Source organism: Tenrec ecaudatus, chromosome X (assembly GCF_050624435.1).
Source record: "Tenrec ecaudatus isolate mTenEca1 chromosome X, mTenEca1.hap1, whole genome shotgun sequence".
Lineage (NCBI taxonomy): Eukaryota > Metazoa > Chordata > Mammalia > Afrosoricida > Tenrecidae > Tenrec > Tenrec ecaudatus.
In genome coordinates this window covers 33,069,166-33,088,692 of record NC_134548.1, presented here as the reverse complement: position 1 = coordinate 33,088,692, position 19,527 = coordinate 33,069,166, and the positions used below count along the sequence as shown (strand labels likewise).

At 37.0% G+C, this 19,527-nt stretch overlaps 1 non-coding gene and 1 pseudogene across 1 annotated transcript; both read left to right on the top strand.

The window, feature by feature from the left end:
* The first annotated feature begins 13,218 nt into the window (after positions 1 to 13,218).
* LOC142435247 (U6 spliceosomal RNA) lies at positions 13,219 to 13,323 on the top strand. Its single transcript, XR_012781345.1, has one exon. It is a non-coding gene; the product is annotated as a U6 spliceosomal RNA (small nuclear RNA).
* A 4,756-nt stretch (positions 13,324 to 18,079) lies between these two features.
* Positions 18,080 to 18,992, top strand: LOC142433261 (N-lysine methyltransferase KMT5A pseudogene; annotated as a pseudogene).
* The last annotated feature ends 535 nt before the right edge of the window (positions 18,993 to 19,527 follow it).

Sequence of the window (19,527 nt, the reverse complement as noted above, 5' to 3'; positions counted from 1 at the left end):
TCATTGCCCTCATCATTGTCAAAACATTTGCTCTCTTCCTAAGCCTCTGATATCAACTCCTCATTTTCTCCTCCCTCCCCGCTCCCTGTCCTTCATGAACGCTTAATAATTAAAAAAATATTATGTCGTCATATCTTTCACTGTCTGACGTCTCCCTCCACCCTCTTTTCTGTTGTCGGCCCCCAGGGAAGAGGTCACATGTAGATCCTTATAATCGGTTCCCCCTCCTTATCAACCCATCCTCCCTCCACTTACACCATTGGTCCTGAAGGGATCCTCAACACTGGATTCCCTGTGTTTCCAGTTCCTATGTGTACCAGTGTACATCCTCTGGTCTAGCAAGATTTGTAAGATAGAATTGGGATCATGACAGTGTGTGTGTGTGGGGGGAGTATTTAGGAAGTAGAGGAAAGTTGTCTGTTTCATCATTGCTACACTGCAACCTGACTGGCTCGTCTCCTCCCCGAGACCCTTCTTTAAGCAGATGTCCAGTGGTATACAAATGGGCTTTGGGTCTCCACCCTTCATTTCCCCCTCCTTCACAATTATATGATTTTTTTTGTTCTGATGATGCCTGATACTTGATCCCTTTGGCACCTCGTGATCACACAGGCTAGTGTGCTTCTTCCATGTGGGCTTTGTTGCTTGTGAGCTAGATGGCTGCTTGTTTACCTTCATGCCTTTAAGACCCCAGACACTGTATCTTTTGATAGCCAGGCATCATCAGCTTTCTTCGCCACATTTGCTTATGCACCCATTTGTTTCATTGATCGCATCAGGGAGGTGAGCACACAATGATATTATTTTTTGTTCTTTGATGCCTGCTAACTGATCCCTTTGGCACCTCGTGATTATGCAGGCTGGTGTGCTTATTCCAAGTGGGCTTTGTTGCTTCTGAGCTAGATGGGTGCTTATTTACCATCAAGCCTTTAGGACCCTAGATGCCATATCTTTTGATAGCCAGGCACCATCAGTTTCCTTCACCACATTGGCTTATTCACCCACTTTGTTTTCAGCGATTGTGTTGGGAAGGTGAGCATCATAGAATGCCAGTTTAATAGAACAAAGTATTCTTGCATTGAGTGGAGGCCCAATATCCATCTGCTACCTTAATACTAAACCTATAGATATATGCACATAGATCTAGTTCCCCATCCTCATATATAAATGTTTCCATATGTACATGTCTCTATTTAGACCTCTATAAATGCCTTTTGCCTCCTAGCTCTTTCCTCTATTTCCTTTGACCTTCCTCTTGTGCAAATGTTTCTTCTTTCTAATCCACATCAAGAACTGTGTGGGAATAACATATTATTATATTTGAACCAATACATTTTCATGACATCTGAACTTGTATTGGAACTTGTATTATTAGGAACTTCTAAATCTGAATTTGTATTGTCACGGTATCTTCAAAAAAATTTCCAATCCAAACAGTGGCTCCTAAGAAAATCTGCTAGCCCAGTTCAATTCAAGGCAGAGAAGTCATCCTAGAAGGTTATGGTAACTTCTTCGAGCTTTCTAGAGGAATAATCTAGATAGATTATCTTGAAGCACACAGAATGATCATGGGGTCTTATTAAAGCATTTTAAGAAATTGGAACAATGCCTTTGTGAAGACAGGACCAAGTAAGTTGTATCAAGGAAAATTTTTTCTCCATCACAATGTGCGGACTCATTCTTGGAGGCTGGCAAGTGTTATCCTATGAGAATTTTCTTGGGAAACTTTATTTTATCTATTGTATAGCCTTGATGTTGCCCCTCAGACTTCTTTTTGATTCTCAAACTCCAAAAACACTATCAAGTACCTCAATTTGTGTCCCTCACGGATCCCCAAGCTGCAATTTTAATGTGGTATGAATTTAAGAGGCCAGAATTCATCAGAGAAGTACTAAAGCTATGGGAACATTGGTATCCAAAGTTATTAGGTGTAGATAGAACCTATCCCAGGAAACAAAACTTTCCATTGTAATATTTTTGTTTAGTTAAAAAAGGATATTTTAGCAATATTTTTGACTTACACATAAAACAAAATTTCATTAATATTTATCTCTATATTTGTCTACCAGTGTGTGTCCCACATTTCTTCTGCATCTTGACATGTTCCAATTTTGAATATCAAATGCAGAAATTTTAGTACATCCTAAATTTCAAAATCCCTGTTGGTGCTTCTTGGCTCCACATCATAAGCTGGCCCTCTGCACCAGGCCTTGGTATCTCCAGCATCTCATCTCTTCTGAAAATTACTTTTCTCTGCTAAGGTGACTCTTTATGCTCAGTGCTTCAACTTAGCCAACTGTCTTCCATCACACAGAACAAGTCAGTCAGGTCTAACAAATTCCATATAGGTTCAGGGTAAAAAATAATGAAATCACAGGAAAGCAAGGGAAAGAAAAAGGGCTTGAGGTATTCATTGGTATATGGACAGATAAAATGGAGCCGTGTCAGACACTGATGAGCAAACAGTGAACCCTATAGCCATGGTATTGGCCTTTATGATCTAATTAAGTGTCCTCTTCATAATTTAAATATTTTTGCCAAGAAATTCTGTCATTTGTTTGTCATCCCTATCACGTAGCACTCAGCCCATGTTTGAGGACCTCTTATTTCCCACAAAGCAATAACCTCTCTCACGAATGCAGTCAGGGTCAAATGCTGACCTTTATTCTAAGCATTTCTTCGGAGATATATCCTCTCTCTCCAATGGGAGTTTCATATATTGAACAGAAATATTCAAGTTATACTTGGAATCATCAACATATAAATGCCTGGCTGAGGACATCTTTTAGGTTAACAGAAAATCACTTTCTCTACATTTATAAACTTAAAATTGCTCTCCAGAAGGGCAGGTTTCAATTTCCATATTAGGATCAGAAATTGCAGCTTTTATTCAAATAGAATCTATTTCCATTGCTTTTTTCATTGACTTCTCCCTTCTAAGTGTGCAGCTTATTCCTTTTCCATAGTGTATTTTTAGTCTGCAAGTTCTTCTGAAAACTCTTCCCTTTGGGTGTCTCTGCTGGTATTTGAAATGCCAGTGACATAGCTTCCAGCATGATAGCAACACTTAAGCCACTGCAGTATAACAAAGTGACAGAGGAAATGCATTAGTTTTAGAATTTTATGCAGAATATTGAAGGTACCAGATGACCAACCAGAATGGTCCTTAGAAGCAAGGATGTCAAAACTAGTCTCACGAACTTTGGACATTTATCAGGGAAGACCAGTCCCTAGAAAAGGACACCATGCTTGCTAGAGTAGAGGATCATTGGCAAATAGGAAGTCCTTTCAAAAAAATGTATTGACATAGTGCCTGCGATGACGGTCAAATATAACAAAAATTGTGATGCTGGCACAGTATCTGGCAGTGTTTTATTTTATTGTAGGTATAGTCACTAAGACTCAGAACCTAACGATAGCAACATAATTTGATGGATCTTTATAGACAAAAACATGTGTGTGTAAACTTGAACACTTGTGTTGAGTCTAAAACTTAGGCAAACACCATTCCTAAATTATCATAGAAGTAACGATACAACTGCCTAAAAGGTAATCTATGACTTCAGATTAAATATTAGGTAGAAGATCAATTTGAACCAATGTTTCCTCAACTTTACTGTCTTAAAATAATCATTGACCACATTAACTGTTAAAGCAAACACATACAACAGTTGCTTTACTTTAGACCTGATGTTCTGCCTTTCTCCGGACGAACATTCTTTCTCCATGTGATAGAAATGGAGGAATTCCCCAAATATAGGCCCATACATTTTGGGAGGAAAATTATTTAGGATGTCAACAATGGAGTGCCCTCCTTGTAAAGTTGGCCATTGAAATGATATGCCAAGGCAATTTGATAAGATGTGAAATTATTGGACAGAAATGGGAGCACACATAGCAGGCATCCTCGAAGTAGACATTGACAAGTAAATCAAGGGGCTTCCCTTCTTATAGTGTATTAAACTATTAAAAATATCAGCTTAAAATACAGGAAATGCTTTGACCTTGGGTTGAATGACTGAGTTGTTCTGACTCTGTGAAAATGATTTCCTTTAGCCCAGTTTTACATTACATCACTTTGTTAGACTAGAGACTCTTTTAAACTTCCTAGAAAAGGTTTGAACTTAACTTGCCTATCTATTGTACCAACACATACATCTATTTCTCTTATGCATACTGATTTTTTAAGTTGTATTCATTGGTGGGGTAGCAATAATCTCAGCCCATGCTACCGAAGGAATCGTAGCAATCATAGCTAGAATAATCCTTAGGTAGAACCAAAATGCTGTCATCGTTCTACAGGAGTCCCCTTTACTGACGCGAAGAAAGACCTCTGGCAAATCCAATTGGTCCTAGCAGTTCTCAACCTGTGGGTCTCGACACCTTTGGGGTTGAATGACCCTTTCGCAGGTGTCACCCAATTCATAACAGTAGTAAAATGACAGTTATGAAGTAGCAATGAGAGTAATTTTGTGGTTGGGGTGTCACCACCACATGAGGAACTATATGAAAGGGTCACAGCACTGGGAAGGTTGAGAACCACTGGAATGCTCAGCCTCGTGAGGGATGAATGGTTCACGATCCGTGATCTTTTCAAATATTTATACTCTGAAGTGAAATTTAGAAATAGTTTAATTTCTAAATGTAGAGAGTTAGCCTCTCTACTGTGCAGTAAAAATGTTTTCTTTTTTCCCTGTTTTTAGTCAAAAGAAAAAGGATCCACAAGAGTTCATGCCCTGAACAATGTCAACAAGGCACTGAGGATTTTACAGAAAAATAATGTAAGTGGTGAGCCGAACAGTATCTGTATACCAAGGGACCACGTACTGAATGTTTGAGAGAAGGTGCTAGCCACCGATTACCAGGCAGTCTTAGGTTTTTGTGGCGATTTTAGCAGTTTCAGAGAGCATGTGTTCTTTATTATATATCTGCATGGGGTTCATGGGATGGAGACTGTGAATATGCACAACCATAGTAGGCGAGGTAAAGGAGTGATTCAGTCCTGATAGTAAAATCCGTGTTCTTTGCAGCTTTTCTTAATGCAGTCATATTTGATGAACAACATAAATCCAGCAATGAATCCCGTCCCTTGTAGCATATTTTTTGTTCAACAAATTGCTTTTGAATGAACAAATAAGCAATGCAATTACCATTGAGTCAAGTCTGACTTATGGCAACACCATGGGTGCCAAATAGAACTGTGAGGCATAAAGTTTACCATGACTAATGGTTTAGCAGATAAGATCACCAGGACTTTGTTCTGAGGTTTCTCCGGGTGAACTCACACCCCACTCATGGTAACTTTTCCCTCTATACATTGTATGTCATCAGTAGTATGCACAAATGTGAGGTTTTTTTGTTTGATTTAATTAGGCCAAGATATATATTTAAAAGTTTGTTTGAACTAAGCCAACATACATTAAAATGAACAGCTTAATTTTTTAGAAAATCAAAAACATTTCTTTGAACTTTTCAAAATGTTTTAATTAGAAATGGGGGTTGGATGTTGTCATCGATTGGTTTTTGTTTTGTTGTGTTTTTCCCTCAGTTCTTACGTTTGTTTAAAAAAATCATTTTATTGGGGGCTTGTATAACTCATCACAATTCATCCATCTATCCATCCATCCATCCATCCATCCATTCATCCATCTATCCATCCATCCATCCATCCATCCATCCATCCATCCATCCATCCATCCATTGTGTCAAGCACATCTGTTTATGTTGCCATCATCATTTTCAAAGCATTTTCTTATGAGAAGCTGATACTGACAGTCAAAATTTTAACACAAAATAAGAGCTGGAAATATGTCTTCCATTTGTTGACATTTTTGTTTTACTTTAGTCACATGGGGAAAAAAGGGTGTGTGTCCTTTGAAGAAGTAAACAATCATTCTAAACAAGTGGGTTAGTAGTTGAGGGTGTAAGAAGTGACTTTGAAACCTCCCTCACCTTTATCAGGGCATTAAAATCTGTCCTTATTTTTATTAACATCTTCCAACCCTTCTAATCGACCAATAGATTTAGCAGACAATTTCAGTACCTCCCTAATTGTATTACAATTCTCTTTCAAAGATCAATTCAAATAAATTGATCTTAAAATAACCACAAGCTGTGGCAGATTAGTAATAATCGGAATTCCCCCAAATTGTGCTCAGCTAATCTACCGGCAAAGGATATCACTCAGAATATGGCAGTAGAGGTTTTGTAATAATAGGCTCATTTTTATGAACTTTGGGTCATCGTCACATTTAACCCATGGACATTAGTTAATGGAAACATTATTGCTATTTTCTGAATTAATAAGTACTTTTGTTTTCCAAATTAATTTTTTAATCCAGGCTAAGATCATTTAGGAATCATTTGTCTCATTGTAAATCTGATAGGTTTTTTTTTAACTATCCATATTATTTTAAAGTTAGGAAACCATTTTAAAGATATCAAGCACTTACACAAAGAAAATAGCTTTTAAAATATCAATTCACTATATTCCTTTTTAAAAATAAAAGCAAGGAAAGTAGTAGAAGACTCAAAATATAATCAGATTTTTAAAAATGAAATTAGTGTCCTCCCACTCCTAACAAGGAAATTTCACTTTAAAAAAATAGACTTCGGGATCTCTTACTCTTACAAAATAGTGGATTAATGTAGGATCGCATATTGTCTGGCAATGATCTTGTTTTTTCAAGCGCTGGATTGAGGTTATGAAATTGTGGGATCTTCTTTGTATTTTATGTCAGTTAATTTCACTGTTTTCAATACAGTACCCAAAGAACTCCTAGCAGTGAAACAGAAAAACTGTAGAAAAAATTCTCTTTGGCACAGGCAAATATTTTTTAGATATGAAATAAAAAGCATTGTTCACAAATAGAAATATTGATTAATTGACTTTATGAAAATCATGAGATTTTAAATTCTGGTGGCAGTCTTGGGTAAACACTGAACTAACTGCAAGCTTGGCAGTTCATATCGACCAAATGCACTGTGGGAGAAAGCTGGCCTGATCTTCTGTAAAAATGTTCAGCCATGGAAATTCTGTCATGGGTGGCTATGAATCAGAATCAACTGGTTGGCAGTGGATTATGTATTCTTGATATAAGCTCTTTGTTATGTTTTAAAATATCTTTTCTGTGGCTTATTGGCTTATTTATATAGTGGTATCTTTTGATAAAATTAAGGTTTCTTAAATATGCTTTTAGAAAGAAAAAAATCAAAATTTTCATTTATAGATTTTGTTCTTGGTTAAGAAATAACAATTTGAATTTATGTAAATTTTGTTACTTTAAATCAAAACTATATTATATCTGAGATTGATTACTAATAAAGAGGCTTTTTGGTCGTTGTTTTCAAATTTATAATCCAACGAAAATATTTATTCAAAACAAGATTGCTTCCCCATTGCCCTAAAATCCTATATGTCTCACAAAAATTTAGTCTTAAATGTGTAGATATGCTTTAGGACTTTAATTCATTTAGCATGTTTTCACTCTTGTATATTTGCCCAAGTATTATATCACCTTTTTAATTCTTATTTTAAATACTGGTATATGGTAGACCATGCATCACCACTTCACTTTTCAAGATTCCCTTGGTTATTATTTTCATATTTAATTCCATGAGCATTTTTAATCACTGATTCAATTTCTACATATATGAACACTCAAAAATATGTTAAATGCAATTCATGGATCTTTCCTAAATAGCCATATTTCCAACAGAATAGTGGGAACTTCCCATTTTTGCAAGGGAAGACCTCAAAAGAAGGGTCTTAATTTGAGAATGAAACCTACAAGCGGTACCGTCACTTAAGAAATATATTAAGGAGAATCTGCTTAAAAGAAGGGTCACTATAGTAAACAGCAGAAAATGAAACAACGCATTCTCAAGTGGAATCCAATAGCCATAATGAAATAGTCTTTATTTGAGTTAGCCCAGGCCAAAGTATATAAAATGTATTCATAGGTAAATTTATTACAAAACAGAATCGATTCCAAAGTACACATTTATTACCATCTGATTATAACCAGAAATAATAAACACACAATTAAAGAGAGAGTTCATGAACAGGGTACTTTAAAAAAAAATATGGGCTTGGTTGAGGCAAATCAGAAGCTAGAGGAGAAGACACGTAAGTCTCAGATCACCCAGACGTATCATCCAATGCAAAGCATTGGGTCAAATGTGGACTTGGAAATATATGCACTGTCAGTCTGTACGCTGTCAGGGCCCCAATTTCACAGTGTATGACCGGTAGTCAGACTTTTTGAGTGATGAAAGGGAATAGAGTTTTTTTCTAGCTACTTTTGGATCACACTAACATCATGCTCCTTCCCATGTTTCTGGGGGAAAACCAGAGACAGAAAAGGAAGACAGGCTAAGAGTTATTTCTTATTTCTCTTCTGCTAAACAAAATCCTCCGAGAATACTAATATATAAAGGCTTTTGCCGTATGTAGAAAATATATATATATATATTTGGTAAAAATATTAAAAACCCATAATAGGAATGTTTACAATGCATATAATTTCAATTAATTTAAAACATGTTAAAGAAGAAATCAAGTGTACAAACATCATTTGTTTAAGAAAAGTATTTCATAAGAAACCCCATGAAAAATGGTTTCAGTTCTACCCAGAGGTTCAATTTTTGACTGCTTTTATCTTTATAAAAAGGCAAAGATAAAATAAATTAATTAAAGCTTTCAACTAAAAATGTTACTGAAAGTTAAAAACATGCTATAAGAAAAGTACGAAATAGAAGAAAATATAATGCAAAAATAAATGAGTTAGAAAGAATACAAGATAAAATTAATAACTATTCATTTGTTAATAAAATATGATGTCTTCTCTGCCTAATCAGGAAAAAGAGGTGGAAAAAGCACCTAGATGTAATTTTGAAATAGGCAGATACTGCTACTGATAAGTATAAGAGAACTAGAAACCAAAAATGGGTTCTGCTAAACTATATATGTTGAATTAAAAAGTAACAGAATTATATTTTATTGAAAAGGTTAGATAACAAGAATTAACACAACTAAGTACAGAGTGCCTTAATAACCCAGTCTAATTAAGGAATAGAAATATAAATTAAAAAAGAATACTTAACCAAATGGAACCAGTTGAAAATTTTTTCCAAACTTCTAAGATATTAGTAATTGGCAATAGAAATTATCAAGGGTCTACCAAGTCTACAAACACATCCATAAATCTTATCTTTAAAATTACTTAAAGCCAATGATCTCTCCCTTGGCTTTGTTGGATAGATATGCAGAACCCAGTTAACCCGCTAAACCCGGGTTTTCCTGAGACTCTGTTCTCATGACTAATTATCCTTGTCACTACCTCTCTGAAATTTTAATCTCCAATACAAGCAAATCGTTAAAAAAACAAACAAAACCATTCCCTAGAACACTGTGTTGAATTGCTTTAATTCAAACTTAAAATGGAATATTATTAACTGTACTCCAACAAATTTGAAAACCTTGAGGAAATGGATATATTTCTAGAAATACACTGACTACATAAAATAATGCAGACTGAGATAGAAAATGTACACTGATCCATAAAGTTAGAGAAATAAATCAGATAATTGGAAAAGTCACTGCACATAAATTAAGTCATGACCCAGATGGTTTCACTGGAGACGTCTACCAAATATTCAGAGGGAATTGACACCAATCACAATTTCCACTCAAACTATTCCATAGTATAGAATAGGATGAAACACCCCAAACTTATTTTATGATACCACAACCAGCCAGAGATATGTCTAAAAAAAAGGAAGGCTCCCTTAAGAGAGTCATAGACCTTCTCAATAAAATCTTCGCCAATAGAAACCAACAGCATATCAAAAAACAATAATCAAAATAAATTAAAAAGAAGCATCATGAGCAAGTGGGATTCATACCAGATGTGTAAAGATTGTTTAATATTACCATAATCCACCATATAAAACAAAAGAAGCACATGATTATATATTTTGACACAAGAAGAACATGGGACAAAATCAAACACTCTTTCTTGATAAAAACACTAAACAGGTTATTATTAGGAGGGGAATTACTAAACAAAATTAAGAGTATGTATATAAAACCAATGGCCAACATTCGTCTCTATGGGGAAGAACTGAATGCATTCCTTTTATGAATGGAAAACAGACATGGATGGCTGCCTTTTATCATCTCTTTATTCAATATTGTGCTGGAAGTTTTAGCCAGAACAATAAGCAAGAAAGGACAAATAACAGGAATTCAACTTGGCAAAGAAAAAGTAAACCTATATATAAATGATAGATAGTATACACAGAAAACCTGAAAATGCAGCAAGAAAATTACTGGAACTACAGTAATTGGAGGCTTGAACAAAATGTCAAGCTCAGCATACAAGTGTACATGATCAACGGTATGAAAATCAACTGTATTCCTTTTCAGTTAGTACTTTGAAAAGGAGACCAGGAAAGCAATATCACAATAACCACTCAAAAGATGAAATCCCACACTTTCCACATCCCTATCCATCTAGTCAATTTTGATTCAGATTGACCCGTACAGGACACAGTACTAATTGACTCTTTGTGTTGCTAGAGATATACATTTTTATGGAAGCAAATATCCTTATCTTTCTCCTGAGGAGCATCTGGTAGATTCAAACTGCTGATATTGTAATAAACAGTCCAATTTGTAACCCACTACACTACCAGGACTCCTTATTGAATTAAATAATTTGGAATAAACCTAACCAGAGGGGAAAAAAATCTTTCACAAAGAAATCAACAAATCACTCCTCCCAGAAATAAAAATAATAACTACATAAAGGGAATAATATGATAGGAAGAGTTAGCATTGTAAAAATATGAAGACTACCCAAAGGAATCTAAAAGTATAGTGTAGTAGATTCTGACATAATTTTTAAAGAGATGGAAAATCTAATCACGATCTGTATGTGGGATGGAAAGTGACCTTGGCTAAGCAAAGGGCTACTAAAGAAAAAAGAAGTGGGCCGTCTCTCCAACTTCTTGGTTCCAGACCCACAAGACTTAAAAGAGCAGAATAATTTTACAATGACCTACACATAGACCAATATAACAGAATTGAGACCCTAGAAGTACATTCATCCACCTATGTGTAGCTGATATTTGTCAATGGTCAAAATCATTAATAAATAGTGCTGGGAAATATGGATATCTACTTGTAGGAAGATGAAATAGGATCCATAACATGCTCAAATCAACTCAAGATGGATTAAAGACCTAAATTTAAAACTACAAATACTGGGATTGAAAATTAGGACAAATGTAGGTACCTAAATAAGCCATGAATATGCGATCAAATTTAGTTGAAAATACACAACAGGAAAAGGTACACTAAATGACTGGGACCTCTTAAAATTACATATTTACTTATATCAAGAGATTTTATCAAAAAAGTGAAAAACATAACCTAAAGAAGGGTAAAAATTCTTTTTTTGCCAACAATTGAACAATATATTTCTTAATTTATAGAAAACTTGAGCACATTAGCACTTCACCAAGAAAAAGACAAATGGTCCAATTAAGAAAGAGCAGAAGATATGAACAGACATTCCATCAAAGATCATATTCAGGCTCCCAAGAAACATTTGAAGAAATCCCCATGATCATTTTACCAAGCTTTATGTCCTTTTCCAGGGATTTGTCTTTTCTGATAATATATTCAAAGAACATGAGACAAAGTTCACCATCATCTTTTATAAGGAACATTCTGATTGTACTTCTTCCAAAATAGATTTCTTTGTGTTTTTGACATCCCACAGTACTTTGAATATTCCTTACCAACACTACAATTCAAATGCATCAATCATTCTACAGTCTTTCTTATTCATTGTCTAAATTTCATGTGCATAGGAAGTAATTGAGAATTCTATGAAAATACTGTGGCTTGAGTCAGGCACAGTTAAATTTTCAAAGTAACATATTTGCTCTTCAACACTTTAAAGACGTCTATTACAGTAGATTTGTCTAATATAATATGTCCTTTGGTTTCTTGACTGCTGTTTTGATGGGTGTTGATTCTGGATCCAAGCAAAGTTAAATCCTTGACAAGTTCAGACTTTTCTGTGTCTATTATGATGTTGTCTATTTGTCCAGTTGGAGAATGGTGGTTTCCTTTACACTGAGTTGTAATCTATACAAAAGGCTGCCATCTTTAATCTTCATCAGCAAGTGCTTTAAGTCTTCCCTGGCTTTAGTAAACAATATTTTGTTATCTACATATTTAAAGTTGTTAATAAACTTTCCTCGAGCCTATGATACCTAAACTTCCTCTGATTTTTTGGTACATATTCACAATGGAATGCTATGCAAAGATAAAAAACAAAGATGAATCCGTAACACAGATGAACCTGGAGGACATAATGCTGAGTAAAATAGGTCAATGAGAAAAGAGAAATATTGTATGAGTCCATTATTATAAAAAAATCCAGAAAAAATTTTTACACTAAAATAAATATTTTTTCAAGGTTACTAGGGTTGGAAGGGGTCAGGAGTGTAAATAACTAACAAAACTAACTAAACATATAACTATATATGTTAAGTGGAAGGCAAAAAATAAAATGGCAAAGAGATGTGAATGTGCAGTCCTCCAAAGAAGACATATGAGTACAAATGATCAACCAGTACATGGAAAGATACCCAACATTATTAGATATTAGGGAATGCAAGTTAATACCACAAGGAGATACTACTTCACCCCAACTAAGATTGCTTCTAATAAACAACAACAAATCAAACTTCCAGCAACTACTCAGTAGTGGGTAAAGTAATTGAAGATGGTTAGACAAAATATTGGCGATGGCTTTCATTATTGTGAGGCACTGTTGAAGTTTGTGCCTTTAAAATTTATCATTTATAAAAATAAAATATCCTCCAAGAAGACCTGCAGAGATTACGCCTGGATATAAAAAAAGATCTTATTTAGAGTATAATATTCCCAGAGCCAATACCTAACTACTAGTATTTATACAAACAATGTAGTAGACTTGTTTTAGACAAGAAATTGGATGTGTCCTTTCAAAAGGATATTTTGTGCTTCAAGATCTCCTTCCTTCTTCCGGTGTCCCTCTGTTTTGACCTAACCCTTTGCACATTCCTTGAGTTTGGGCAGTGCAGCCTGTTAGGTCAGTGGCTCTGTGAGATTCTGACCTAGAAATCTGTCTTCCTAAAGATTGAAAGAAAGCTCTATGGGTACTCACTGGCAGCGTATATAGGAAACTTAGAAGCATATAGAGAAGGTTAGTATTGTCTTTGTGCAAAGATGGCATGCAATTTGGTGAAGTATTCCATATTTTGGGGTCTTGAAAATATGTGTTGGTTATCTAAATAAACTCAATGTAATTGAGTCAATTTCATCTCATAGCGACCTTATAGGACAGAATAGAACTGCCTCTGGGGACCGCCATATGTTGTTCATAAAAGAGAAAGAAGGAAAGCAAAGAAAGAAAAGACAGATAACTCTGTGGGAAAGTTCTCTTCTATGAACATGCAGGCACTATCAAAAACAGCAGATTTCTTAGTTCTAAACTGTGTCCACAAATTGATCTTCAGCATCCTTTCCCTTTCCTGACATGTATCCTGCTGCCCTGCTTGAATGCTGCACATAGCTTTCTAGAGCTCCATTCACTTTTATATCCTGATTTGAATTCTCCCTGCTGGCTGGTTTAGCATGGAGTTATCCCTTCTATCAATAATTTATTTTTGAAAACCACTTATTGAGAAGGAAGTACTTCTATGTGAAGCAATACCTTTATTACAATATTTGCTGAGATCAAAGTCTTTTGTAATAAAGCTGGCTGTGATTCTAACAAGCAAACAGAAGAAAGTACAGAATCCTGAGAAGCAGGGGCTGGCTCTACCATGTAGCTCTGCTTGTCTATATACACCAGCTCAAGTTAAAAATGTATCCACAGCTTCCAACTGTCTGATTTTTTGCAGGTACAAAGAGCAGAGCCCTGATGTGATGGAAGTGCTGTTCACATTTCCATTCTCTCATTTCTTTACACAAAAATTTCCCTCCCCTGTTGAAAAACTGTCCCCTTCTGGAGGCATTCCTGCTGTTAACAAAGGAAATAATTTTCTTGATTTTGGAACGTGTTTGTTGATAAATTGTCCCTTATATACAACTCTTAGTAGATCAGTTCTACTATGAAACACTGATATTTTCAATGCTGTTGATGTTGTGACTAGGTGCCATCAATTTGACTCCTACTCACAGAGGTCTTATGTACAACAGAGTAAAACACTGCCCAGGGCTTGCCAGCCTCACAGTTCTTGCTATGTCAGAACCCAGCATTGCAGCCATTGTGCCAATGTAGCCTGTTGAAGGCCTTCCTTATTTTTTTTGCTGACCCTTCTCCTTTACCAGGCATGCTGTCCTTTTCTCTCACTCAGTGCCATGGAATCATTTCCAACTCATAGTGATCCTACAAAACCTTTGCTTTCTCCCACAGAACAGTTGGTGATTTTGAACTGTTGATCAAAACTGTTGGGTTAGAAGCCCAAAGCATACACCCTCTGCCACCAAAGCTGAGACTTAGCTTAACCCAGATGCTGGGTTGTGATAATGATTACCCATTACAAGTTCTATTTTTATCCCCACTTTCTAACCTGATATATCCCTATAAAAAGTATACATATATGAGTGGCTTCAGGAATGTTGTGGGAAAATTCTATTATTCTTTATTCCATTTTTAGAAGAACTTTTCAAACCCCTAGATGATAGATAGATTGACAGATGATAGAAGATAGATAGATAGATAGATAGATAGATAGATAGATAGATAGATAGATGTAGTGAGGCACTACACATAGTGAGCTCTTCTATCTATTGTCTTTGTAACTCCCACCAAAGGACTGAGTGTCACTTTTCCTGATTGGTCTGGCTAAGAGAAAGTGGGGGAGGGCTCTGATAGGTTATATGATGCTTTGTGGAGAAAAAAATGGAATTGTTGGAAGGTGGTCAATGTTGTCATCCTCCTGGGTGTAAAAGGAACCATCTCAGAAACGGAGGGTTTATCTCACCAAGAACGAAGAGCCCCAAATGAAGCCCATTGTTTGCACTAAGATCCCTGCACATTGAACATCCTAGACCCAAAGACAGCAAGCTGTGACACCAGAGGTGTGGCAGAAAAGTGTCAGGAACATAACCACATGAATGAAACAGAGCAATGGATTTCCCAGTCCATGGGACAAAAGGCACACTTGTTGAGTGCCTCCAGCACTTTAATTGAGGGAGAAAGATTTTACTCACCCATAGATCTAGATCTGAGTGCCTTCAGTAGAAAGCTATGGCTCAGTGGCATGCCCATTGGACATCTATAGGCAGCATTAAATGGGCTTTGTAACATTGCCTATGTAGGGCAGAGACTGAGCCAAGGGGTCTTGGGCACAACAGTGGCTGTTCAGACCAAAGAACTGTATCCAGAATATTTATGATCCCAAAATATAACCTGCTAACCTCGTGACAAAATCTCTGAATATCATCTGTGACTACTGTGTAGCTACTGAAATGGAATCCAGATGAGGACAGAGTGCTGTGAGATGTACAGTTGGTGTCAGGTTGGTAAGGAAAATTGGAGGGTAGAGGCATGTCTGACCCCTGCCTCATAGTAATCAGCCACGGACTGATGTGGAGTATGCTTTTCTTACCTACTTGTGAAGTCAGAGAATTTCAGACCTGCCCCCCATACCATTTTTAATATAGATAAATGTAACATATCCCAGTGCCTTTTGGAAGTCAAGAAATGTGTTCCATCATTATTTTAAATGTTCTTATAAAAATGTAGGGTTAAAATACACTCTGGATAAAAACCTAGACTTTACAGATATAATACAAGATTGGTTGACATGATTACAATTCTCATAATAAAATTCAGTACACCACTCTCATCAATTGCATACGACAAGGTGGGAAATTGTTTCCAAGGAAGTTCAAATATGCAGTGTGAAATAGCAGAAAGTAAATAAGATCATTGCTATACATTATTAAAGCATACTACCAAAAGTGAGTAGTTAAAGAGCCTAGGGTGAAAATTCAAATGTCAGTTACATCAAAACAGTTGCTTAATCACATCATTGAAAATTGTCACTGAATTGTCATTGAAACTTGTCACTGAATGGTTGTCAAATGTCACTGATCTGAAAATGATATAATGTTCATTCATCCTACGTGTGCTTAGATAAGAAGGGTTCTTTCCTTGCCTGCCCCATTTTATTGGGAACTCTTACAGATATTATAACAATCCACAGCTCATTTAGATGAAACATGATTATACAATTGTTGCCACCATGATTTTCAAAACATTTCTTTCTTCTTCCACTCCTTGGTGTCAGTTCCTCTTTATCCCTCCCCTCCTCCCCGCAACCCACAAATGCCATTGTTACTATAGTAAATATTATTATTATTGTTATTCCCCCCCCCATATCATACACCATCTAACGTATCTGTTCGCCTCCCACTCTGTTTTGCGTTCCCTCGATTGGGGTTATATAGTCATCATTACTATCAGTTTCCCCTTTGCCCTACCCCCTCTCTCTTTCTATACACTCAGGGTTCTTAATAAGTGTTCTTTAATTATTCAGTAAAAATAATTCATTTATGTTAGACATAAATTATATTTTTAGACTCAAATTTTGGTTCACACAATCCAATCTTTAAAATTCTGACTCACAGCTACCCTAATGGGCAAGGCATAACTGTCCCCTTTGGGTTTCCTAGGCTGTAAATCTTTATGGGAGAAGAAATCCTCATTGGAACAGGAGGCTGCTCTTGTGGTTATCATCCTCCTAACTTAACTCACTATGACACCAATGCCATTGCTTATATGTAGTCATTGCCATAACCCAGAAGAATTAGATCTTGCTGACTGTAATCTACAAATGGGAAGGCCATTGTCACATGTTTTTTTTGAAAAATTAATTTTTATCTTTGGTTCTACCATATCAGTGAAATGCAGCAATTTCCTCCCTATTTTAAAAATATTCCTGTATGCCTATTCAAATATATTTAAGCATAATTTATAATCTATCCATTCATATTCAGATGCAAGGTGACAATATTGAAAATCATCTAAAAAGTGAGCTGTCAATTATATATAATTACAATTTTTGTTAGAGCTAATCATTCTCAGTGTTTTGAATGAAACCTGAGTATATGGCTTAGGCAAAGACAAGAAGGTTTTTAATGTTAAAAAAGACATTTAGTATTGTCTGGTAGATGACTAATACTTAGATTTCTAAAAATTCAAATAAAAGTTATGATACTGAAAGTGATATCATCTTGTGTGTACTAATTATTGAGGATAATATCTATTTTCTAAAGCAACACAGTCTATCAGAATATTTCATAAAACACCATTTGCTGTGTTGGGTTAAGAGATACATTGAAATATATTTTGATATCTTTACTTAAGCTATCCCTCACACTTATAAGAGCTTATATTGCCTTAATGTTGTTTGATTTTCTTTCTATTTCAAACTTACTGCCATTGAGTTGATTCCAACTCATAGACCCTATAGGGCAGGGTAGCACTGCACCTGTGCGTTTCTAAAATGGTAACTCTTTGCCAGAGTAGAAAGCCCCATCTTTCTCTGGAGGAGTGGCTGGTTTTGAAGTGCTGAACTTGTTGATCAAGGCCACTTAGATACACTGCATTTTTCCTAACTTTTTGATGGGATGTACTTATGATTGCAATAATGCATCCCAAGGTCATTCTTTTTAATGGAATTAGGATGCTTATTTACCACGGGTCCAACACTTAACAGAATGTATGGTATATAATGCTTTGCCAAGAATGCTAACAAATGCCTAAATAGGCACAACATCATTATTAAAGGCAGGCATAATATGTTCATCATTTATGAATGTACTCGTGGCAAAAGTGAGCATTTGACAAAATATTTTACAATGCAAATACCTATATTTATATGTATTAAGAAAAATTTGGAGCCTTGGAACATGACTGTGGTGGAACGGTGTCTGTTCCCTGCGCCACTGCGCCCTGAGTGCCCCCTCCCCCACTTCCCCCAGGACCCTCTCCAGGCAGGAAGGTTGGCCAAGCCCTGCCTGGTAGAAGCAGCAGGTGACAGCAGCAGTGGCAGTGATGGCCCCGGGCCAGGAGATGGTGGAGCGCAGGCGCCCGAGGAGGCCCCGCACCAACAGGGAGGACCTGCTTATCAGGCAGTCCAAGATTTACTCCTCCATGAGTCTGAACAAGTGCTGTGGAATAGCGCCCGACTTCAGGACGAGAACTCAGTTGCACATCATGAAGTCAAATGCCAGGGGAAACCTTAAGCCAGAATCTACCAGCAATCAGATCAAAAGAGAAATGCTGAGAGCCATCCAGCGCAGTAAAGTCCGAGGAACAGAAGGTCAATGATGTCAGGAGAGGGGCACTGGTCCCTTTTCCCAACCCAAAATGTGAAGCAGCAGAACCTCCCCAACCCCACTCCCAGACTGGTGGTTCCACCAACAAGAGCCATCACCAAGCCCACCCTGAAAAAGCCTGGCAAGGGCAAACAAGCCTCTAGGAAAAAACCTCAAGGAAAACCACAAACTCACAGAATTCTACCCTGTCCCAAAGAGTTCCAGAAAGAGCCAAGCAGAGCTGTAGTCTGAAGAGATGAGAAAAACCGACGAGCTGATTGAAAGTGGAAAGGAAGATGGGATGAAGATCGACCCTATCAATGGCAACGACAGGGGACTGGTTTCCACCAATTCCACCAAGCAGTTCTCGAGGGGCGAGTTTGGGGTGGACTACCACGGGTCCTCATTGAGATCACGCATGCCAAGAAACGGGAAGCCTTGTACGCGCAGGGCCTCTCCACGGGCTGCTACCTGGGGATGCCACCGAGACACCCACCGGCTGGGGAGACTCGTCTACCAGAGCAAGTGGGGGAACTGCCAGACGAAGCTGCACGACATTGACAGTGTGCCACACCTCATCTTGGTAGCCTTCAGCTAGATCTCCATCAAGGACTGTTCGTGGCTGAAGCATTAACCCTTCCGGCCCCTTTGCTGGACAAAGTGCCCTCAAAGGGAGTTGGGGTTAGTTTGGGGGTTTATTTTTCTCCTCCCCTTTGTTTTTTTCCTTTTTACACACTGAAATCCTCGTGGATGACTGCAGATGTTTTTAAATATATATATTTTTTCACTGTAGTATTTAAATAGTCTGTCACATGTTTCTAAGGTGGACTAGTACAGATGGCCGTATATTACCAAAATTTTTATATCTGCGTGATTTTTGTACCTTTTTTGCAAACAAGCCGACCCTTTGTGCTTCCCATGCACTCGGTCCCAGCCTCAGCACAGGTTTTAACAGAAAGAGGCAAACACAGACTATGGAAAAGCCAAGCGGTTCCATCTGCCTCCGACTGATGAGCCAGGACTCCTCCCCTCCCCGAAGCCCCGCCCCCGAAGGCAGTTGGATGAAGGAAGACCCCAAAGCCCTGGTAGGGCAATGGATGTCTCTATGTTCTTGGTCTCTCTGCGCGCGCTGA